Source organism: Vulpes vulpes, chromosome 11, assembly GCF_048418805.1.
Source record: "Vulpes vulpes isolate BD-2025 chromosome 11, VulVul3, whole genome shotgun sequence".
Taxonomy (NCBI): Eukaryota; Metazoa; Chordata; class Mammalia; order Carnivora; family Canidae; genus Vulpes; species Vulpes vulpes.
This window is the reverse complement of record NC_132790.1, coordinates 87,894,399-87,919,402: the sequence shown is the minus strand read 5'-3', so window position 1 is coordinate 87,919,402 and position 25,004 is coordinate 87,894,399. Positions and strand designations below refer to the sequence as shown.

The following is a 25,004-nucleotide window of genomic DNA, read 5'->3' as shown; positions in this document are numbered from 1 at the left end:
CGGGCGTGAGATAGAATGACACATTTAGGGAATGGCAAGAGGTGGGTATGGCTGCCGCACAGGGTGTGGGTAGGGTCTGATGGAGATGGCGAAGGAGAGATTAGCAGGGATATAGTTGAGGAGTTTGGGATACTATCAAGACTTTGGATTTTATCCTCTAGTCTAGAAGTTCTCAACCCTAAACTGCATCACCTATGGGAACTGAATAAAGAACCAACACTAGGCTCCAACTGGAGATTCTGTTTTGTTTGGTCTTGGGTGAATACTAGGTATTGCAATTAAAAAAAAAAAAGATATCCAGATGATTCTAATGAGCAGCCTGGACGACAGTGAGTCATTTAAAAGATTTTCAGCGGGAATCATCTCGCAAATTTGTAGACAAATCTTTCTGGGAACCATTTGGTGAGAAGGATGTCTGGAGGGAGTCTAGAAAGAAGACAAGGAGAAGGTGGTGGGGAATGAACAGGGGAGAAAGACCTGAAAGCCATTTGGATGAAAGAATCAACTCACTGGAATTCAGAGGAGAGAGAGAGGGAAGAATGAAGGTTAATACCCAGTTTCATTACCTCAGTGTGCCACTGGCAGGTAGGGTACCAGATCAAAGAGCTGGTTTAGGAGGACGATAATGAAGTCTGTGCTCCCTGAGGAGCCTGTGGATCTCCCACAGGCTCCCACAGGCAAGTGATGCTCTCAATCAAGAGGCATCCAAAAGAGATCTTATTGCTGAAAGGAAGCTGGGCTGAAGAATTAGATGTGCACTGCATTGACACACAGGATGTGGTCGCAAACATGAGCAGGAATATTGGCCAAGGAAGGTAAAGTGGATGAACAGAAGGAACTTGAGGAATACCACTACCAAAGGGGTAACAGATGTATCAGAACCACCTGAAAGCCCTTATTAAAACTTTAGTTTCAGGGCACCTGGCTGGCTCAGTCGTTTAACTGCCTTCAGCTCAGGTCATGATCCCGAAGTCCTGGGATCGGGGAGAATAGGGTCCCCAAGTCACCTGTCCTCACCAACTTACCTGGATAACTTTCAAATCATCCTGAAAACCTACGAATTCAGCCTGAGATTTTAAAGAGAGAACAGCTGGAATGCTACAAAGAGAAGAGTTTGCACTTCTAACAAGGTAGGAAGACTGAAGTCCTGGGATCAAGTACTGCATCAGGCCCCCTGCTCAGTGGGGAGTCTGCTTCTCCCTCTCCCTCTGCCCTTCCTTCTGCTTCTGCTTTCTCTCTAGTGCTCGCTCTCATGAAAGCGAGCTCTCATGTAAAAACAAAACAAAACAAAACAACACTTTAGTTTCTTGGTGCCAGAGACCCACAGATTCAGAAAGGTCAGGGGTCAAGCCCCAGAAACTGATTTTTAATAAGCTCCGAGGCATTTCTGAATCAAGACAAGGACTGGACACTGTATCAGCTTCCTAATCATGCTGTAACAAGTTACACAACCTTGGTGACTTACAACAGAAACTTATCCTCTCATATTTCTGGAGGCTGGAAGTTCGAAATCAAGGCATCATAGGTCTGTGCTCTCTACAAAGACTCGGGAGGACAATCCTTCCTTGCCTTTTCCAGCTTCTGGTTTTTCTGGGCAGTCTCTGGTTTGTGGTTTTGTCACTCTGATCTCTACCTACCTCTTCACATGGCCTTCTCCTCCTCATGTGTTGCTCCTCCCTGTGTTTCTCATAAGGCCACTTGTCTTTGGATTTAGGGCCGGGCCAGCCACAATCCAGGATGAACTCATCTCAAGATCTTTAACTAACTTACATCTGCAAAGACCCTTTCTCCAAATAAGGTCATGTTCACAGCACCAGGGTCTGAACATACCTTTTTGGGGCCACCATCCAACCTACTAAACACCATGGCATCAACTCCTCTGGATAAATGAGAGAGGGAACTGAGATCCAGAACGCCAAGCAAAATTCCCTGCCAGTGGCAGGAAGAGGAGGAAGCAAAGAGGAAGAGAGAGAGCTATTTCAGGAACTAAGATCTGTAGCTGCACTTCCAAATCTTATGCTGCCTGAGGGACCCCAGGCTGCCAAGTGTACAGGACATGAGGAAAAAAAATCATCACAATCATAAATTAACAAAATGCTAGACTATGTTACCCTCAAAACACAGATGAAAGCTATGAAAGGCTGAAAAGGCTTGTCATTAATTCACTTCTATACTAAATTAATTTGATATGAAGTTAGGGTTTCGTCTCTAAGATGCTGTGGCCATTTTGTCCTCACCACCCCAATAGCTTCCGGTCCAGACAAGTCACCGAGGCAGCATGGGATAAGTTATTTCCATATTTCAGAATGTTTTTTTAGGAGCAGGCAAAAGTCTCAGTCACCAACATTACAGAATATTACAGAAGGTTACACCTTCATTCTCACACCTACCGGGGTCCTCAAGTCTTCACCAAGAGTGCATCACTCATTTTTACACTGCTACATGTCCCACATTAAAATGATTTGTGTCAGTTCCCTGACACACAAAGGTTTTCTGGCCTCATAACACAGGAATTTCCCTCCTTGGCAACATGGTTTGCATGGCCATAAGGGCCATGGGGGGTGGGGAGGGTGGAAAGGAACCAGGTGCAGGAACCAGGTGCTGTGTTCAGGTTAAAGTCACAGGCAGGGGTCACAAGCCTTCAGAATCAGATTCCTAACATGGTCAAAACCACCCCATCATACATCCCTATGGTATTATGTAAAAGGCACATCTCCGGGGATCCCTGGGTGGTGCAGTGGTTTAGCGCCTGCCTTTGGCCCAGGGCATGATCCTGGAGACCCGGGATCGAATCCCACGTCGGGCTCCCGGTGCATGGAGCCTGCTTCTCCCTCTGCCTGTGTCTCTGCCTCTCTCTCTCTCTCTCTCTCTCTCTCTCTCTGTGTAACTATCATAAATAAATAAAAATTAAAAAAAAAATAATATAGTTTAAAAAAAAAAAAGGCACATCTCCCGGCCCCTGCCCCAGAGACCTGTCCCAAAGCATCTCCAAGCTGGCAAGCCCATAAGGACGGGTCTCCATGCAAGTCTGTCTCTCTGCTCCCCACGCATTAACGTGCACCTGTCAGAGGGGCATCTTGTTAAGGCACTCTCCAACACGGTGGATCACCACTATGTGGCCCGTGTTCATTTACATCAGGGTGGAGACAGCTGAGGTACACAGTTGAGTTGACGGCTTAAGGAAACCAAGTTCCCTTACCTGCTGGTGAAATCATAATCGTTATGATGGTGATGGTGATGATGCCAACAACAACAAGAGCTAATATTTACTGAGCACTTTCTACATGCGAGGCCCTGTGCTAAGTGCTTTATAGATGTAACGAGTCAGCACCAAGAGTGCAAGGGAAAACAGGAGTAGTTAGAAGAAATTTAGGAAATAAAAAAAAAAAAAAAGCAAGGCATAAACTCCAGGATGTGCGGAAGGTCATTCAAGTGTCAATGGAGATAGGGGCCAGTTCTCACACTGTCCTCGTCTGGGACTAGTTAGGAAGTGGCTAACTGCTTGATATTTCAGAAAGCATCTTTGGGCCGAGCCAGTCAAAACGGGAGACTAGGTATATCACGAAATGCCTGCTGCCCTTCACGGTCACTGCAGGGCCTGGCGCCAGCCAGGTTAGCTTCTGCAGTCTTGGCTCCATTCCGCTGCCTTGGGAGTAACGTGCCTGAACAGGGAGTGGCTTCCTTTGGTGGGTTCGTCGTGTTCTATCTGTCGTGTACTATTGGGCAGGCCGAGCACTGGGCAGCTTAATCGAGGCCGTGACGTCTCCTGCCTCTCCAGATGTCCTCCAGATATCCTTGGATGTACACGCTTGTGTTCTGCTGCTGATCCCACTGACAAATTGCTTTGCTTGTATGACACGGACACAGTTTATCTCCAAAGTGGCTCCCTTATTTGCTGTGACACAGAGAAGGTTCAGTGGCCATGACTTTTCCTTAGGATGGGTCTTGGAGAACCTCAAGCCCAGTGCTCTGCAGGAAAGGCCTGGGCAGGCCGCCACGGAGGAAATGCAGACTGGTGGGCTGAGTCTGATGGGATGGCTCTCTAACTGACATGCAGGCACCCAGAGGCTGGATTCAGCCCACAGATGTGTTTCATCTGGCCCTACAGTATTTTTTAAAAATTTCATGCCTCCGGTTTGCCACCACTTTATGATTCCATCTTCTTATACCCAGCCCGCACTGAACATTCATATTACCTTCCTGGTCTGTATGTATCTGAACTTTAGACCCTGATCTACAATAACGTAAGTATAAACCACTTAGAAGTTTTATCCTGCCTACAACGTTTCAGTCTCTGTACCGTGATTCACTGTCCTCTAAAATTTATGTGGTCAAGTAACCGTATTCCAGCTTCCATAACTACTTAAGTATTCCATCTTAATGAAGGACAGGTGGTGAGAAGCTGTGACACAGAATATATGTGCATCACAGAATACATTCTTCAGGATCCCTCCTGTTCATGTTTGTTCATTAAGAAAATTTCTTAATATATGAATCCTAGGGGGCAGAGTGGCAGATAGCAAACTCTTCGCTTTGCTCCAAAAGTCACTTTAACCATAAGGTTAGCTTGAGCTCCACAAAATCAGATTGACACTCCTGGAAGCACCTGGCTTTCCTTCTCAAACGAGGCTCCGTACTCCTCATTAGCAGATGATGTGGTGAGGGGAGCAAAAACTGCGAGAATGCACAGGCCTTTACCAGTAGCCCCTTACTGGGTCAGAGTAATTTGGACAATACCATGCTTCACCACTGTATGACACAAATAACCATTCCAAAACCCAGACCACAGAAGCGCAGCCTGGGCAACCCAGCAGTCAGAGCCTCAAACAATGGGATCAACACAATAAAGCATATCCCCCAGGATCACAAGTGTCTCCAGGGAATCTCTGCAAACTCCTCAGTAGAACAATGGTGGTCAACCCGAGGAAGCAAATTCAGCTCTAGAGACCCTGGAGTGGGGGGTGGGGATGCAGAGTTGATCCTTCCAGCCTCTGGCCTCCCGAAGGAAAGCTGCTGATGCTGTTGCCCTGTCCTGCCACACTTCCTTCCCGCTGTCAACAGACAGCCCATGGTTGGCAGTCTCTCCCCACCTCCCCACCATGGGTAAGGTGCCAGCGCAGAGAGATCATTTTCACGGACCCAAGCTCTCATATATTTGAGTCCACGTACTACTTTCCTTGCACACACATTTCCTCCTCCCGTTGTTTTCCATCATTTCTCTTCCCCCACCCACTTTTCCAGTTTGAAGCCACCGCTGCCCACACTGCGATCTCTGGAGTGAGGCCAGGCATGGCAGCCCAGATCCCCGAGGCAACATGGGATTGTGCAACAGTCACCTCCTCCCAGGGTCCAGGAGATACAGGTGACTGGCAGGGCGGTCGGGCAAGCCCACGGGCAGGTCGGATGGATGTACAACTAGAGGCACAAGAGCTTCTGCACTGTGGGAATGTGGCAGAAGCCTGGCCGGTCACACAAATGGACGCACAGCGGTTTAGACAAAAGAACTGGCCTGGGGAAAACTGGTGGGTGGAAAAGGCTGGAGAGGGGGGTAGAATATGAAAGGAACTGAGTCCCAGGGAGCTTCTGCCAATTTCTCTCCAGAAAAGACACTAAATTGAAGCCGAAGGATGGTTTCTGGCAGTAGGCACGTATCCGAATAGTTCCCCAGCTCACCTGTTGGACTAAAAGTGGTGGTGGTGGGGGGATGGACAGGGAGCGATCACAGCGATAAATACGTTGTCTACACTTTAAAAAAAAAAAAAAAGTGAAATCCCCCAAACAAACCCAAACCCACTGCAGATAAAAACAACCCACAATAGGCTGTTTAAAAAATTATGCTTTTAAATATACTGATCTAAAAAAATCTGAAGAACAGGCTGTTCTGCAGAACAGCTCGAGTTTCTGCTTGTGCTTTCATTTTAGAAAACAAATGCTCAGAGACTCTACAGTGGGAGGAGCTTCATCACACAGGGATTCAAACTCACAGAAAATGGCCACCGGGTTTAGAAGCCTGAACACAACAAACAGGACACTCGACGGACCTTCTGGGAATACACGGCGCTTACCTTTCGCGGCACTAACCGTCTGGAGACACATAGAACCTTTTTCTCCAACCAGTAACGTAAATCATGGCCTCCAAAGGATTTGTTTGCTGAACGCCACAATGACTAATCACCCGACTTTTTTTTTTTTTTTTTTATCTTCCCTAAGCAAGGGAACCTCCTGGGGCGAAGAAATAGGTCATTTTTTAATGTAAGGTAGCGACTAGGCTCCGAGGTAAGACTCCCATTTAAACTTCATTAAAAAAAAAAAAAAAAAAAGAAGCCCTCAAAAAGTCTTTCCTAAAATAGAGATGCACCAAATCACCTTATCAGAAACTCGTGACAATAAATAGAAAAGAAAGTCTTAAAATAGATGATTCAAATGTGGCAAAAAGTTCTTGACTGATTTCCTGAAAATGTCAAAACCAAAACCAAGTATTAAGAGTGTTAAATATACAGCAAAATAGGGCAAGAGGCCAACTCTGCCGTGTATGTTCGTTTAGGAAAACATGTGTTTCCCAGGTAATCAACCCGTGCTTCTGTGCACAAAGTCAAATCATAGGGGGTAGTGGCTAAAGAAACTCCAGAATTGCTAGACCTGGACAGGAAAAAATTTAAAGGTCTGGTTCTTTTTTTTTTTTTTTTTAAACCCTATTTAGCCCAGCACTTGGGGTAGGCTACATTCTCTAACGTCTGAGTAAAACCCCATTCGAGGCCTCATGTCCCTGCCACTCACTGCTTTTTCTATCTATCCCTGTGCCTTCTGCTTCCTCAGGGTGGTCCTCCCATTAAAGCAAAGGTGGAACACCACAGGAGGTAGGGTTTGGCAGCAGGCACCCAGGAAGCAGGTATGACTTTGGCTACTGTGAGATAGTCAACTGCTTCCACCCACGAGCATAAATACAGCGTGGAGACCTTGAGAAGCCTCGCTCTTTGAGCTCGTGTCAGGGACTACAAGACCAGAATAAGCAGGTGTAAGCAGGGACAGACCAGAATGTTGATTTTTTTTTTTTTTTTTTAGATTTTATTTATTTATTTAAGTGACAGAGAGAGCAAGAGTGGCAAGAGTGAGCAGGGGGAAGGGTAGAAGGAGAGGGAGAGAGAGAGTCCTGAGCAGACTCCCAATCCAGGGCTCAATCCTACCACCTTGAGACTTCATTTGGTCAAGTCTTGATTTGGTGGATCAAGAGTGGATGCCCCAATTGACTGAGCCATCCAGGTGCCCCACTGAGTAGATTTTTTTAAAGAGGAAATCCTCACTTTGATCTAGAAGTGAATCAACCTTCTATCAGAGCTAATCAGAAGTCTTTATGTCTACATGAAAATGCATGCAGGTTTAGGGAGACTGTGATTCCAAAAGTGGGTCCCCCTGGCCTGGCAAGATAATATATCCGGCTTTGTTTTTACTGAATTTGTGGTCTTATTATCTAATTGTGATCAACTCTACAAATAATCAGAAGTTGTTCTAACACACGAACAGGAAAAATAACACAAACAATATGGGGCCTAGAAACAATATCCAACTCACAAAGCAGGAAGGAAGGGACAGCTCATATCTATCTCACCTTGCACAAAGCCTGCATTCATGGATTGCTGAAATAACCCCAGGATGTTCCTCTAGGATTTAATTGGCACTAGTTTTCTCATGAAAATGCAGCAGGGGATGAACGCATGTATAAAAATGGCCAGCAAAATGGGCCAGCATAACACACGCATACCAGTGGCCAGTGCAAGCTGGGTTGTCTCCTTCATATTCCTTCAGAAAATACTTAATTCCTCTCAAAATTAAATTATTTTATAGCTTAGTAATTTGCATTGAAATAAGAGAAAAAAAGGCACTTTCAAAAATAGGAATCCACCTTCTGCTTCTCCCAGTTTAAAAAGAAATTTTCTTGACTACTTTAATTGACAAGAATCCCAGTGGTCAACAGGATGGTAGTTTTGCATCATGGTGTCCAACTGGGTACTTGAAGCCCAGCAGGCATTATGGTCCACGCTCTCTAATGGAACAGCTTCAGCCTCTCTTCAAGCTTTGCTTTCTGACTGCCATCTGCTTTCCTGATCACCTGCCTTAAGACAGGACCCCCCTCCTTCTGCAGAGAGTGAACTGGACTAAGCACTGGACACTGGGTTCTCTTCCCAGTTTGCTACTACCTGTGTGATACTGAGTAAATTCCATGATGTGTCCCTGGGCTCCTATATTCTTATCTAAAATGTGAGGAGATGGGGCTAGTTTATTTCTAAGGTTCTTTCTGGCCACATAATTTGACAACCATAATTCCCTACCTCCCACTTGATTATCTTCTGATTGATTCCCAGCCAGTCTCCATCTGTTGGTAAGCATCCTTATTTTCCCAAAGCAAGCAATCTCCCATCCTTAAATTCACACACTTTCCTCAAAAGTGTAAGGTAAAAGCAGAACCCAGAATCTGACTGGTATTAGTCATTCTATGAGGATAGTCAGAGGGGACTCTGAAATCAGGACCCCTGGCAGACCTCAAGCATGGTGTTAACTCTCACTCCACCTCTCTACTTGCTTATCGTGGCTTCTCTGCTTCTTTGCTGGAGAGGGAACATAATTCATCTTGAAGTCAGAAGAAACGTCGGTCATCACTGAGCCATACCTTCCTTGGTCACAGATGAGGAAACCAAGCCAGCAAAGTTACATGACTTTCTTTCCCCAGGTCACACAGTGGGACACAGGGACAAGTCCCAGGTCTGCCGGTTGGTCTGGTTTCTCACACCATGGTGAGTGTTTTTTTTTTTTTTTTTTTTAAATCTCCTCCAACCTCCCTCTGCAGGGCTCTGGGCTCTTTCCCTCTCCCCATCATAAACTTCCTTAGGGCCTCAGAGGGTAATCAACAAACACTTGCTGAGCACCTCTGGCAATCCCCCAAGGAGCTGTTCTTCACTTTCAACTGGCATAGTGACTCTGGGAACATTTAGCGCTGCAAAGGACAGTAACAACTATAGCAAGACACAAATCGATGGTCTTATCAGTGTAGAAATCCACTGGTGTTTTCAGTTTAAAAGGAAAGCTTGCAGTAGCACATGGATGGTAGATAAGGACAGGTGGGGAAAACTAGGAGGCCCCATGAGCGTGGGGTCTTAATCTGGTACCTGGCACATAGTTGATATTTGTTCAACAATTTCAAGTTTGTGCATTAGCTGCGCTCCACTTGTTTCTTGTCAAAAGTTCTGAGGTTACAATAGTATCAGGGACAAAGGTCTCTAAGCTAAAATCAGAAAGAGTGATCTATTTCATATTGTCTATCTGTGCCTGGGGAAACAATACGGTGTATGGAGAGAAGAGCCTGGGCTTTGGAGTCAGACCCTATGGTGTGAAAATCTCATCAACTGCATTACTGAGCCTCTCTGCCTCGATTTCTGCCACACCAGGTTATTCTGATATTCTAATAAAGATGGCTGAAATAATGCATGGAAGGTATAGAACTCACTTCATGAAAGTTGCTCCATCTTTTTCCCTTAGGCACAATAGGAATAGAGAAAGAAACTCATTTCTAGGAAGGCTCCAGGCCACTGGCATCCTCCAACAGAAGCAAACCATCAACAGAATGCCAAGGATATTACAAAAGGACCTGGTATCATTTTAATAAACATATTCACATTAAGTTATCGGATTTTTAAATTATGTACAGGGAGTATAAAGCACAATTCAATATGAACAAGTCAAATACGTCTTATATTCTCCACACGTAGCTTAAGTATCACAGATAGACATATGTCTCAATCCCTTCTTGTGAATAAGCAAGGAAGACAGCGAGCACTAGGAGGAAAAAGAGGATCAATTCTTCTCTCATCTATAAAATGAGGTTGGGATGGATGAGCAAAATGAACTAACCTAAAAATTCTATGATTCCTGGATGCAGACAGGCAGAGAAAGGAATCAAGTTAGCAGAGATGTTTACCAACCAGAGGACACTGAGTCAGACAGAAAAACGCATCAAAATATATTTTAATGGCATCACCAAGCAATGTTGCTGCCATTATATTTCCTGCAGGAAGAGAAGTTGATATGGAGGCTACACGTCACCCGGTACTGCTGTGGATGTGCTGCAGACCGAGACGGTTGGGGGATGAGAATCCCAGCATGCCTTGACTATCTGGGACTCGTCTGTTTTTATCTTCTTACAAATATAATCCATTAATGTTAAGTCTCAGGTTTGCCTCTTCCTCTGCTTCCTAGAAACTGGCACTTGTTAATCCTCACCTTGTCCTGCTTGTCTAAAATGAAGATTCCTAGGCCCTCCCCCAAAATCTATATACTTAGAATCTCTGGATTGGGGGTGGGGGTGTCTAGGACCACATTTTAATGCATTCCCCAGGTGGATTCTTATCCATACTAAGTTGCCAGTGAGTTGAATTATCACAGGATAGATTAGCTATAATGGGAGGAATGCTTTTTCCTTGATAAAATCAACACATTAAAATGAGTCATAAAGATAATGCTTTGTATATAGATGTATATTATACAGAAATTTGCATATCTATACAAGGTTGTAAGGGGAAGGGAATCAACATTTATTAACTTCCTACTATGGTACAGATCCTGACCAAATTATGTATTACTCAATCTTCAAAATAATCTTATTTGAGTTATAGATGGAAAAAGTTAGGCCCTGGGAGTAACTTTTCTGAAGTCACAAGCCTGGAAAATGGCCCGGTGAGGTTGTGAAACTAGATTTATCTGACCCCAGTCTTCTCATTCCATTGTATTAAGCTCATATGCCCATGAAAACACACACACACAAACACGTGCACGCGCGCACATACTCTTTCTCTCTCACACATACATATAGCCATTTAGTAAAAGGCAAAGGAATTAAAATACTTTTAGCAAACCTCTTCCATCAACAGAAATGTAGTTTTCAACAAACTTATCCTACCAACAGCTATTCTTTGGTCTGTCTACTCACAACCATATTTAACAGTTGGAATTTTAGTAATCAGAAGTGTTTTGGGGGGCTCACTAGGATCAAATTTAATGATGATTCTTGATTAGTACAAGCTACAAATTCTTGTGAATGAAACCATTTAATATTCATTCTGCAAGTCATATTACCTCAAAGAGAAAAGTGCCAATAATGCGATGTAGCCTCTGTCAATCCAACAGCGTCCTGAGCCCAGCCCCCACCTCCCCAGAGTCTGGTACTTCCGGCTCCCTCCACTGGGAAGCCCCTTCTGCTGGCTGGTGGAGTCTGTTCCCTTGTAATTCTTCCTTGCTCTCTTGCCAGACTTCTCTCTAGGACCGTCCCTTAGGTCCTTCTTTCTTTTCCAATAAGGCTCCATCCTCCATCTTTGCTTCCCTATATTCTCTCTCTAGATAATTTCTTCTCCCATCTCTTGACTTTTTCTTAGATCTTAATGACTCCCAAGCTAGCTCTGGCCCTCCTCTGTGCACAAAGCCCCCTGTGAGCTGTCACCACCTCAAACTCAGCACCTTTCACATGGTGCTCCTTACCCACCTTTGACGTTTCCCTCACAGGCAGCACTACTCCGGGAAATTTCAGTGGCAGCTTTAGCTATTCCTTCCTTACGGAAATGTCACATTGCGTCTGTTCTCTCTTTCGCATCTGTTCTTTCCTGTTTCACTGCTATCACCCATCTCAGGCCTTCCCTTCCAACAGCCCTACCTTTCCTTGATGGGCTGTGGTAGCCTTCTAACTGGTCTCCCTGTCACCAGTTTCTGCCCTGCCTTTTCTCCTGCTCCATCTCCCCATGAGCTACTCACAAGAGCATGCCCTGGATGCATAGCTGTGACACTCCCCTGTTCAAACATATTCAATGACTCCTTTTGGTTTAATACATTCATATTTCCCAGCTTGACATTCAAGACCATTATTGTTCGCCACTGAATGTTCTGTTTCATTTCCCACTTGATGCCTGTATAGGCCAGTTCTACTCAACTGGACTCACTACCTTTCCCTGGATATGGTTCATGCTCTCTTGTTCTCCTGCTGTTCTTCCTATATCAAATGCCTTCTCCCCATCTCTCTCTTTTAAAAAGACTTATTTTTTAAGAAGATTTTTTGTTTACCTGAGAGAAAGAGAAAGAGCATGTGCATGAGCAGGGGGGTGCAGATGGAGAGGGAGAAGCAGACTCCCCACTCACCAGGGAGCCAGATGTGGGCCTCAATCCCAGGACCTGAGATCATGACTTGAGCCAGAGGCAGACACTTAACTTACTGAACCATTTAATATTCTGTGTTAATAGAATAGTAACCTGCACCTATAATAATAGGGCACCTATAGGCCCTTGGTGCCCCTATTTATTTTTAAGAGAGAGAGAGAGAGAGAGAGGAGTGGGTACAGAGGGAGAGAGAGAATCTCAAGCAGACTCTCTGCTGAGTGCAGAGCCCAACTCAGGCTCGATCTCACAACCCTGAGATCATGACCTGAGCTGAAATCAAGAATCGGACATTTAACCGACTGAGGGACCCAGGTGCCCCTTCTCCCCATCTCTTTTATGGAAATTCTACATCCTTCAAGAACTTGCTTAAATGCCTTTTCTCAAGAAAGAATCCCTTGATTCCTAGAAGTAAAAGAGCCTTTTCTTTTTCAAACTACCGAACTATCTTTTTTGGCATTTACCACACGGTGTTTCTGCATATTTTATTTCCTCACCTACATAATAGGCTCTGAAAGAGAAGGAATCAGATCTTTTTTGCTGCCGAATCCTCTGTTTTCTCTAGCACAGCGATGTACTCATGTAGACACTCAATAAATATTTGCTGTGTAACATTTGTAGAACTCCTAGAAATTTACAAAGCACATTCACATTCAACATCTCATTTGTTCTATCTGGAGTTAAGTTTGTTATAAGCAGCATTCAAGACTTACAAACTGATTCTGTTGCTTAATGCAATTACTGGAGCTATCTCTAACTTTGTATTCTGTAAATCAGAGCATCTTAAATTGCTTTACCTTTGAACACTCCTAGTCCTGGGTAACCTACAAAGCTAGAAGAGAGAAGCATTTCAAGTTAAAGAAAGCTTCCTTGCCAAACTGCTTTCCTCTATATCTGTTGGTTAAGTCGACAAATAAAAGACCACTATAAACAAGTGACAGTAATGGCAAAGTCAGAATTTAAAAGAGAAGAAATTCCTTTCTTTTTTGGGGGGAGGGAGGAGTAGAGGGAGAGAGAGAATCTTAAGAAATGACTCCAATGCTGGGGTCCATCTCACAACCCTGAGATCATGACCTGAGTGAAAATCAAGAGTTGGACGCTTAACCAACTGAGCCACCCAGGTGCCCCAAGAAGAAATTCCTTTAAGATTTCAAGATTTTTTAAAAGATCTATATATCCTTAATGGGTCAATCTTGAACATCCTTGGAGCTAATATTCTAGTATGTTAGCAAAAGTACATCTCTAACAGTTGGACAAATAATTCCTTTCTAAGAGATTGAACATAATTAATAATCATGATTGTAAAAATACAGAACATTTGGTCTTGAATATCCAAGTGCCTTATAGGAGCTTAATATACATTTGTTGAGTGAACACATCAATGAATTAATTCAGAGAAGATCTTACTATTGTTTCTAAGTTGAAAGTAAAAGTTTTAATAGTTGGATGGAAGTATAGGTTAAATTTGGAAAAAAGAGAAAAATTGCATCGAAAGGCAAGAACTATGACGTGCCACCGACTCAGGTCTCTTTCTGCAATACCTCCCACTCTGCCTGCTGGAGAGGCAGGTGAATGAGGGGTGAATGTCAGGCACAGCCCATCTGACTGTCTCTTTGAAGATTAGGCTACAAACTCTTGGAGGGGGCAAGCACTTTGCCTTGAACTTTGTGCTCCTAGCATTGTGCTTTGCATATAGAATGTGCACCATACGTGCAGTATGAGCTATATAGCCCTCCAGGACCTGTCTGAATTTTTTCACGTTAATCCTTCACATCTGTTCTTTACCTTGTAGAGGTATTGTGAGGAGTAAATAAATAAATAAATAATCCAGCACTTTGCTAGCTGTCAGTTCTTGTCTACATAAAAACTGCAAGTGTCCTGGGGGTGGGCTCTTCATGTGTGCACTCTCCATGCCTAATGTGGTACTCACCCTACAGCAGGCCCTGAGCTGGCTACATGACTGACTGAGATCCAAGCTGTGGTCTCACCTCGGCCCCAACCCACTGGGGTGCCCTAAAGAGTCATTTAAACTCTCTGGGCCTCAATGATGTCTGTGGGCCCTTCCAGTCTGGACAAATGTGAGATCTACAAAAAGACTTCTAGAAGCTCCCATGATAGTCATTGGCAGAATTGGAATGAGAAACCAGTTGTCCAGGAGCCCTGTTTCACTTAGCTCCTCCTTCATCACAGGGGCCTCCTGTCTCCTTAATAACAGTTCACTTAAATGTCATTGTCACTTTGTAATCCCCCAATCTGGTCGATTGTTGGCACAAATCAGATGCCCCTTGGGAGTCATTCGGTCCCTCAGAAAAATCCCTTTCTTATTTCATACAGACTAACATGAGACACAAATTCAGTTACCTCAGTGAGAACACACCAGCACTAACAGTTTCTTATGCTTTGGAAGAAATCACTTGGAAATTCTTGGTTCTGAGTCCTCCATCTCCTCCTCATCAAGACCTAAAAAAGAGAAAAAAAAAAAAAAAAAAAAGAAAGAAAGAGCACAGTCCCGTGACTGGCTGCCAGGATTTGATGTTTCAGCAATGACAATAAGTGCAATTAGCATGTATGTTGAACATGTACTCTAAGTACTGAGCAAAATACCGCCATATGTGACCTTGTATAGTCTTGATAATACCCCTCAAATGTAGGAGACATTCCCCATTTTACAGCTGCACAAAAAGAGGCTCTGAGAGGTCATGGAATCTACTCAAGGTCACACAGGTAGTTTATGTTAGATCTGGGACTTAAACCCAGGTTCAGATGATTCCAAAGCCTGGGTTATTAACCTGTAAACAAGTGTTTTAAAAACTTTCTGTGACCTGCTGTTTTTAAAAATTACATTATATAAACAAACCCCATAGTCTTAACATAACACTTGGTTTTACTATGTGCAATGTGCTCTCATATCTTCTATTCTCTTCTTTTCTGTATTGGATTATATAGTCTATGTCTTTAAAAAAAAAAAATTCCTGAAGTAACCCAGTTAACCGAGTCCACAATCTTCTAATGGGTCCCTACTCTTGTTGGAAAACCACGACACCTACGTATAGGAGTACCTCACCGGGAGTTCCTCTGAAACCACGGTCTGAATCCTCCTATGCTTTTTAGCCCTGCGAACCTGGCCCGAGTCGTTGAGGTGGGCAATTGGGAGACGTCTTCAACCGTTAAAATATGTATAAGGCACCATAACACATATCATCTGTAATGGATCCGCCAAAGGAATATTCAATGAGGGCCGAAGTCCAGAGCGGGCTCAGTCACTTACCGACAGCAGAGGAGGACTTAGCAAGGGGAGTCGTGGACAGACTAGAACCGCGGGGGCCTTTACCGTGCACCCTGCGGAGCAGCGGCTCGGCTCGGCTCGGGCGGGCGGCGGTGTCGTACCCACAGAGGCTGCCCTAACTACTTGGAGGAGTGGGAGGCTGAGATTGCAACCCCTGGGGGCAGGGCCCTGCCCTTGCACGTCCCATTCAATTCCAGGGGCTCGGTGGTGAACCGAGAAAATCATCAGGTGCCCGCTGCGTCGGAGCTGGGGTCCCCAGTCGCGGGCCGGGCGGGAGGAGCTGCGACCGCCTGCGCGGCTCCTGAGCCCGCTGGCCCCGGGCCCTCGGGTCCCCGAGCCCTTGGGGGCGCCTTCCGCCCCCGCCCCCGCCCCCGCCCCCGCCCCGCCGTCCAGCGCAGCCGCGCAATCGGGCCGTTAGACGCGGCGCCACCTGCCCGGCGCGGCTGCAGACCCCCGCCCGGGCGCAGGCCCCGCTCCCGGCACCTGCGGCCGCCGCGCCCCCGCCGCGCCCCCGCCGCGCCCCCGCCGCGCCCCCGCCGCGCAGGGGCTCCCTCCTGGGGAGGGGAGGGGAGAGGAGGGGAGGGGGGGAGGGGCCGGGCCGGCGGCGCCCCGCGCCCCGCGCCCCAGGCCGCGCCCCAGGCCGCCCCCCGCCCGGCCCTGCGGGCGGCACTTACGGGGCTCCCCGGCTCCGGCGCGCGCTGCCCGGGGGGCCATGGCTCTTCCGGACCCGCGAGCCCGGCCGCTGCGCCACTCAGCACCGCCCAGAAAATGGACGCCGGCGGCTCGGCTCCCGCGGCCCGGCCCGCCCCCGGCCGGCCCGACCGTCAGCCCGCGGCCCGGGGCGCCGGGGAGCGTCGCGCGGAGACCAGGCCCGGCGGCGGCGGCGGCGGCGGCGGCGGGACCCGCGCGGGGCGGGGCGGGGCGGGGCGGGGCGGGGGCCGCACGCGGGGCCCGCGAGGCCCAGCCCGCACCTGGCGCGGCGGGTTGCGGGGGGGGGGGTCCTGGCGGGCCCGGGCTCCGCCGCGGGGCTGCGGCCTCCGCCCCCTCCGGGGACAGGGACGGCCCCGGTGCGGACCGCGGCCACCCGCACTTCGGAACGAGGCCCGGGGCCGCCGAGGGGACCCCGGGGGCCGGGTCTCAGAGGGCGCCGGTACCCAGGATTCGGGGCAAGTCCAGGGCAGGGCTGGTGCGTCACCTGTGCCTTCCCGCGGCTGCGGCTGCGGCTGTCGGGGAGGCCGCGTCCGGACCCCACGCGGTATCACACAGCGCTTCAGCGGAGACCCAGTGCGCTCCGGGCGAAGCGCCCTGCCCGCCTGCCAGCATCCTTCTTCCGAGATTCAGGGGCTGCTCGTCGAAAAAGTATTTACTGAGGCCTGCGCAAGTTTGCCTTGTGGAGCTATGAGCCTCGTGCACTAACGCGCAGGTTTTGTTTGCTTTTTGTTTTTCAGAACCATCCATGTTCCCTGCGTTTTGGTAGTTCGACTCTTATTTTAAAATTTTCTTGAGCAGGGACGCCTGGGTGGGCCTCTGCCTTCGGCTCAGCGTGTGATCCTGGAGTTCCTGGATCGAGTCCCGCATCGGGCTCCCTGCATGGAGCCTGCTTCTCCCTCTGCCTCTCTCTCTCTCTCTCTCTCTCTCTCTCATGAATAAATGGATAAAACCTTAAAATTTTTTTTTTCTTGAGCGAAGATTTACTCCCAGGTTGCAACTTAAAAGGATTAAAAAAAAAAACAAAAAAAAACCTGTTGTCCTGTTTTTAGTTTGGAATGCAATGTTTGCAATTTTGCATCTCAGTTCCTGACCATATTTTAAAGACCTGATCGTTTTGAAGAATAAAGTGGATTACAATATTAAATACACAGCTACCGAAACATTTTAAATAGTCATGGAAAAATAAATTGACTTCTAGTCAAATTAAAGAATTATGTAATTTAAAAATAAAGGCCGGGTTTTAAAGGCTGGCGGTTTGGGCAACATGCACACACATGTACACTAGCAGTTCCCCAGCCTTCTCAAAGCCAAGCACCCTCTAGTCTTTCTCAGTAGGCCACATGTTTAGAAAGATCTATTCCACTAAATTGTGTTTATTAACTAATGATTCATCCTGCCACTTAAAAAACAACCCTGCAATGTTTTTGTGTAACTGCCAATCAGAGCTTCTACAACACCTGAGCCAATCCATTGTTAATGGTAGATTGCAACCTAAGGAAACTTGTGGTCTGATTGCAAGTTTATGCGTTCCCAATGAGGCTTTTGGAAACTGTGAAAATCATTTGGAGACCTCCAAGAAAACTGAGGCACCCAAATTAGGAATCGCAGGTTGGAAAGTGCCAGTATGAGGCATGACTGTGCTTCCCTGAGACTGGGAAGGCGGGAAGTGGAAGAGCAAGGGAGTTTGGCCTTTGGATTCTGTCCCGCTGGGTTGAAAGCCCAGCTTTGTCACTTACAAAGCCACTCACTGTATAATTTTAGGCAAGTTACTTAACCTCCCCACGCCTCAGCTTCCCCATCCATAAAATGAGGTTTATTTTAAGATTACACTTACTTGTAGGGCTTTTTAATAATAAGTGGGATAATACATATGAAGTCTCTACAGAAGTGCCTGGAACATAGTAAGTGCTCTATACGTGTAAACTGTTGTGGCTGCTAGTGCTAGAAGGCAATGATCCAGAGCTCTAAGTTCCTATCGTCCAAGCAAGAAGAATCATATGTACGTAAAGCAACCTTTATACCCTATAAATTTCCCATGGGTGAGCTCCCAGGGTCACCAGGTGAGTGACATAAAAGGATTTAAACACAGGTCTGTCTCCACAGTCCACTTTCTATGCTGCTAACATGTTCCAGGTGGTACCTTGATCAGACGCTGTCAACAGCTTGTTAAGGGTGAAATCAGCTCTGGCTTTCCTAAGAGGCTTAGCAAGTGAATGGCTCCTTACATCCACTTGGGAATTTACAAACAGTGGCATTTCTTTCTCATTAGAGCCAAATGTTTCTCCAGAAGCGAGTAGATTTCCCCAAATTGTTATTAATAACTAAAATATCATGGCAACAGTTTTAAACGCCACAGCCGAAAACTTACATAAGCAGGCTGTCCTTCAAAATTTTCCACCCTTCCTCATAACCAGTCTCAGATTCTCTCTCTTAATCATTCTTCTGAGTATGGGGAACTATCTGGAAAATTCCAGGAACATCCCAACTCATCATGATTTTATTCTTTTCTGTAAAGGTTTATTCTTTCCAAAACAGCTCAATTTGCCTATATTTTTTGACTATATTTTTATAATACCTTTCAGTTCAATACATTTGCAAATCAGAAAAAAAAAAAAAAAACAAACAAAACCCTAAGACTTTTGAGATCTTCTTCTCTTAAATATCCACCAGTTCTTTGACATCTCCACAGCATGGCTCCTGGTCCTTGCCCCACCGCCTTTCCCGGGAGGGTTTCCTCATTTTCTACCTTTAATCCCCACTTGACTTCTGCTAGGCTACAGCTACATTCTTGCACTTTTTGATTTAGGACTGTTGGCCAATGTAACATTTACTGCCCACTTCTTTTGCTCCCTCTCTCTAAGGTTTCAATATTATCATAATGTATAAAAACACTAGAGTTTGTCTCTTTTTAAAACCCACTTCCTTCCTTAGTTTCCCACCATGGGTTAGGAATCTATAACTCATTCTGTCTCTCATATTTGCAGCACTCTGTTAATTTATTGTTTTACTTCTCTTCTCTCTTGCCCTTATCTTGGGCTGAGGGAAATTTCTATCACTTGGCCTCCTTTTATGTGGCTGCTGATCTCTTTCCCTTCCAGCATTTTAAGAAAGTCCATGTCTGAATCGTCTTCCCTGCTTCCTGAAGGGCCTCTTGTGGTGGTGTGCTGAGAAGTGTACCAAAATCCCTGAAGAAGCAGTGTTTGGAACAGGGGCTCTAGGGCTCCAGGGAGCCAGGCAGAAAGGAGTGTGAACGGTGGCCTGCAGGATAATTCATATCCCACCTCAGTGGGGAATAGGTGTGGTCACTACCCAGTTCAAGGTTGGCCCTTGCCAGGAAGGGGGGGAAGGCCAGATCTGCAGAATTTTCCAATGAAGCCAAAATCAGAATTTTTATATAAAATCTATGGAATGTTGACTACTTAAAACAAACAAAGGAATCTGAATCTGAACAAGCCTCTAGCTGTAACTACCAATTTATAGGAAATTTCTGCAACAGAAACATGTAGAACAGCACCAAGGAGTGTAACCAATCAGATTTCAGATTGTAGGAAACTCTACAGGTCAAACACTGTCTTCAACAGACTTTTTTTTATAGCAATAACAAGGATAAAATAAAGAGGGCAGGAAACCAATGAATTAAATGAAAATTTTTTTTTTTGAATTTTTTTTTTTTTTGAATTAAATGAAATTTAAGGGAATATCAATTTTACTGTAAGGACCTTATTTGGAATTGTGCTTTGAACAATTTTTTTTAATGACATAATGGAACAAGTTAGGCCAAATTAGGAGAAATGCGAATTATGATATATGATGTTATTAAAGAATTATTATTTGCTGATAATAATAATGACACTGTGGTTATTTTTCCTAGAAAATCACATTTTAAATGTATTTTTTATAACTCACATTTTAAAAACTATTTAGAATATTAAAAAGTTAGAAAAAAATCTCAAGAATAATATAAAAAAACACCTACAAACATTCTATTCACATCTACCTACCTATTTTTTTCCCGAACCATTTATAAGTTACAAACATCATTCTCTTTTACTCCTAAATACTTTGGCATTTATTTGCTAAGCAAAGGGGCTTTCACTTCTTACCATGTCTTTTAGAGAATCACACTAAAATACTTAGAGGTAAAATGTTATGATATCTGGGATTTGCTTCAAAATAATATAGGAGAGAACTCACATAAAACACGGTTGGCTAGCCACTGAGAATTGGAGAAGTTGGGTGATGGCTATGCGGGAGTTCATTAAACTAGCCCTTCCATATTCTGTACAGGTTCAAGATTTTCATAACAAAGTTTTAAAAGATTATGTAATGAAAGGCTTTAAAATGATATATGAAATGAATAAAAGGAAGATACAAAATTGTCTACAAAATATTATCTTAAGTATTAAAAAGATCACCATGCATAGATAAAAAATTGAAAGGATACATGATCAAATAGTAATATTCCAAATTATTTCACAGCAGATATATACTACTTTTATAATTAGAGTTATAAGCATAACGAGAAGAATTTATAATTAGAAGAAGTTAGAAAATGAGAAAACAAAAACATTGCAATGGATTAGATTAAAATTATTAACAAAACACAAATGTGCTCTGGACTGTCCCAGGGGCCCCAGTATGCTGATTTTGGCTTAGAAAATGGGTCTACAGACTATAGCCTAGGCAAAAATTCAGCTTACCACTGTATTTGTATAGCCCGTAAGCTGAGAATGGTTCTTACAATTTTAATTTACTTCATCTTTTTTAAAGATTTTATTTATTTGTTCATAAGAGACACAGAGAGAGAGAGAGGCAGAGACATAGGCAAAGGAGAAGCAGAGTTCATGCAGGAAGCCCGATTCAGGACCCGATCCCAGGACTCCAGGATCACGCCCCGGACAAAAGGCAGACGCCCAACCGCCCAGCCCCCCAGGTGTCCCTGTTTTCCCTGTTGTTATATAAATACCTATATAGTATTCCCAATTGTGCTTCAATCCACAAAACCTAAAATATTGGATAATTTACCATCTTACCCTTTACAGAAAGATGTGCAAACTCCTGGTTTAGGACTGGGCTTCCCCTGTGACCTAAAAGCAGCTTATTGTAGAAAGCGCACTGGACTAGGAGTCAAGGATGGTCTCTTAACTGTCCAAGTGACCTGGAGAAGTCAAGACTTCTTTGGGCCACAGTTCCCTCAGTGACAAAATAAAGTATGTCTAAGGTCCACGCAGCAACTGAAAAGTCTGTGATTCACATTCCTGTAAGAACTAAACAAGCAGTACAGGGATGATGACAACACTAAGTGCTGGCATGCCAGCCGGTGTGGTCCTCCTGAAGATCAAGGAATTCAATGAGAATAACTATTGGCCCTCCAACCAGGGTCTGGAGAGGCCAGAGAAGAGCAATAAACAGGCTTTGGGCATTCTAAGAGCAGAGCAGCATTCCCACATTGGGCAACAGGACTTTGGGAGAGAGGTCCTAAAATCTGCAGCTTAAATCAAATGTTTTGGGTCTATTTCTAGTCTTTACAATTGCTTTGTAGAGGACCACAGCACATGTAAAAAATTTGCTCATTTAAAGTTTAATCCAGATCTAGCAGAGCGATGGGGGGCCGGGTGGGGCTCTCTGGCATCCTCAGATATAGGAGAGGAGCCTTGGGATGGAGCTTTCCTAAGATTCTGGGATAAATTACCCTTAAAGATGTCAATCTGTAGCTCTTTGTAAGAGTTTACATGGGACAATTAAGCAGCAAGGCCAACATGACCACGGAAGCCAGACAGCACATCATGGCGCCAGCCCCAAGGTCCCAGGCCCATGGCCTGCATTTTAGGGGCTTTCCCAAGACTTCTTTTTTTTCTGAGTTGCACCCCTTCCCGACTCTTTCTCTTCTCCCTTATACCCTGCACCCCTCCTCCCTTCAGGATATGCACAGCAGCACCTCCTTTTGTTCACCAGTGGCCTCCTGACTGCTCCCTTTGTTTCCTCTTATTTTTTGCACCCCCACCAGCTCCCCAAAACCCTCTCAATCTGCGGTCACCTCCCTCTCCCCATTTTGTCTTCTAGATGACCACCCCATTCTCTGCCACATTTCCTCAATAGCCTGCAGTTCCTAGAGAATCTTCTAGTGGTGTAGCTCCACTCTTTCCCTCCTAAAGGTTCCCTTCTTTCCTTCCACAGCTCAAGAAACAAGAGAAAAGGGGAAAAAAATTACAAGGGCACTGCCCTTCTGGGATTTAACCACATTCTCAGCTGGTGGCTTTTGTTTTCTCGTCTCACTGGCTTGTAAGGCCCTCGGGGCAGGCACTCCGCAGTCATGCTCTGTGCAGGGAAGATGGGCAGGACTGTTAGGCCTTAATTAGAGCAAGGCCTCAGACAGGGTAGAGGATTTTAGCAGGCAAAATGAAAAAGGAATTTCAAAATGTCCATTTGGCAGCAATTACCACAGGGGAAGGAAGAGGTTTATTGTATTTTATAAAGAAAATCATGAAAGCTCTCACGGCTTTTCGCGAACACAGAAATAATATTTACACTGGCTTTTTTAAAAACAACACAGAACCGGAAAGCAAACTCCCTCTGCAGGCCAAACGTAGTGAGCATAGACCCAAGTGCTAGTCTTGAAACCACCCCCAAGCAGGACTAGCTGCAGAAGCAAGGAAAGAATTAAGGGAAAAGATGCAAAATGAGTTACAAGATCAAAAGAACAATTTTCTGGTCGATGACACTTTTAGGCCACAGCAGAGCTACACCAGGATCATCTACTGAAGAAATGGGCTTTGGCGACTGGTGTTTGATACACCTGCTACCCACCCACCAAGCCTTCTGCAGGAGAGCCAGCCAGGAGACCCCCACTGTCAGCCAAAAAGGCACCAGCATCTTGCCTGCATCACAAATTCAAATCTTAGCACTCAAGGGTTTCTCAACTTAACATCTGCTCATGAATGCAAAAGGGCAGCAGCCCTTATGGAAGTCACCTGGCACACGCAGGCAGGCCAGCTTGGAGTAGGGCAGCCAGACATACAGGGGCTTATTAGGAGCCAAGAAGTCTTGGGAAGGTGATGAGCATGAGAGATGGAGTCCCAGGAAGAACCGCCCTTGCCATCAGCTGAAATGCCCCCAAACTGAAGGCTGGCCTCCAAGGGAACAGTGTAAAAGGCCACTAAGAGAACAGCATGCCATCCATTTCTGTCTGGAACAGAGAGGACCCACAACTGTGCCTGTCAGTACGACGCTCTGGCCTTGGGTGGGAACCTGGATGGAAGTTCCACAGGGTATCTCATGTCATCTTCCATTTTGCCAGGGATAGAGTGGTCACTGTCACACAATAGGTGCTCAACAGGCGATGCTCAAGGAAGTGAACTGAATTATTGAGGTCCACCCCCCCCCTTTGGTGGGCAAGACTGCTACAGAGGCCTAGAACATTCTTCAGGCAGTGGAACGTTTCATAAGTTAGTTAAAACCGAAGTGGAGGAGTCAACCAGGCCATCCCTGACTTGTGATGAGCAAAACCCACTAATTATGAATTGATTTTAGAAGGTGCTTCTGATACATTCTGAAGGCTTCATACAGTCTTACTGCTTTTCTTTCTTTCTTTCTTTCTTTCTTTCTTTCTTTCTTTCTTTCTTTCTTTCTTCTTTCTTTCTTTCTTTCTTTCTTTCTTTCTTTCTTTCTTTCTTCTTTCTCTTTCTTTCTTTCTTTCTTTCTTTCTTTCTTTCTTTCTTTCTTTCTTCTTTTTCTATATTTACTTGAGAGAGAAAGAAGGGGAAAAGGGCAGATGGAGAGAGAGTCTTAAGCAGACTACACATTGAGGGGCCGATCTCATGACCCTGGGATCATGACCTGAGCTGAATCCAAGAGCCAGATGCTTAACCGACTGAGCCACCAGGAGCCTCATAGTTTCTAACTTAGCCACCAGGAGCCTCATAGTTTCTAACTTAAATAGCAAACCTATCCCTTTGTTCTCAGAGCTTTATCAGCAGACTAACCTAAAAGGCCTAAAAGAGTTCTGATTCTTAAAAAGAATTTCTTTGGTATTACTTGCTCAAATAGAGAAATACCACTCCAAGAAGTAAGGCCTTTAGAAAGCTTCTATCAGGCAATGAGATCTGTAGAACCGAAGAGTTTTAGGCACGAAAGGACAAAGACAATTTATTGGCAAGATGGGACAGATCCTTCTACCACTTTTGAAAAAAATTAAAGGAAATGGGCATCTCAATGTGTTGCCATGAGTTTATTTCTGAAGTTCTTACCAAAAAAGTCTCTGAGGAGCCTTTCTTCTGTGGATTTCTGGAGTTAGTGCTTAATCTATGCTGGCATTTCATCACGACCACTGCACCTTCTTAGGTTGTTTCAGGGTGGGACTGGATAAGAGGCAGTGACTTCACGGGCACTGTGTCCTGGGAATTTGACCAAAACCAGCCATGGGCCTGGCCCACCCTCTCAGTGCAGGGGAAGCTGACCCTAGGAGAGGCTTAACCCGCGAAGTCATCAAATCTGGCGTTGTTATAGTGGCAGTTACACAAAGAAAGGAGTTTGCAGTCTGAGCATGAGCACTCCTCTGCCTCGTGATGATCCCTGCAGAACTTCACTTGGTTGGGTCCATCTCACCATGCAGGTCTCCACTTAAATGCCACCTCCTCAGGAAGGCTTTCCCTGGCCAATCATTCTATGGTTGCCCTCCTCCCAACATGTCGTTCTTGCCTTTAAATTTTTTATTTTTCTTCTTTGCACGGTCTTCTTTAATCATTTACACATTTATTTTTGAGCTTCCCCAACTCCACCACTCTACTTCACTAGACACAGGTCCTTAAGAAGCAGGCCC

General features: G+C 45.2%; 1 protein-coding gene across 30 annotated transcripts in view; it reads right to left on the bottom strand.

Moving 5' to 3' along the window:
- ZBTB38 (zinc finger and BTB domain containing 38) overlaps positions 1-25,004 on the bottom strand; it is a 147,239-nt gene that overhangs the window by 57,985 nt on the left and 64,250 nt on the right. For 16 of the 30 annotated variants that reach the window (XR_011995287.1, XR_003238088.2, XR_011995289.1 and 13 more), the window contains one exon: positions 14,551-14,649. The exons of 7 other annotated variants lie outside the window; for them this stretch is intronic. The gene's annotated coding sequence lies outside the window, so the exon portion shown is untranslated. Of the gene's footprint in view, positions 1-6,065; positions 6,321-14,550; positions 14,650-15,457; positions 15,824-16,149; positions 16,287-16,670; positions 17,021-25,004 lie in introns of those variants that run through there. 7 more of the 30 variants (XM_072727008.1, XM_072727004.1, XM_026018570.2 and 4 more) reach the window with 6 other exon arrangements.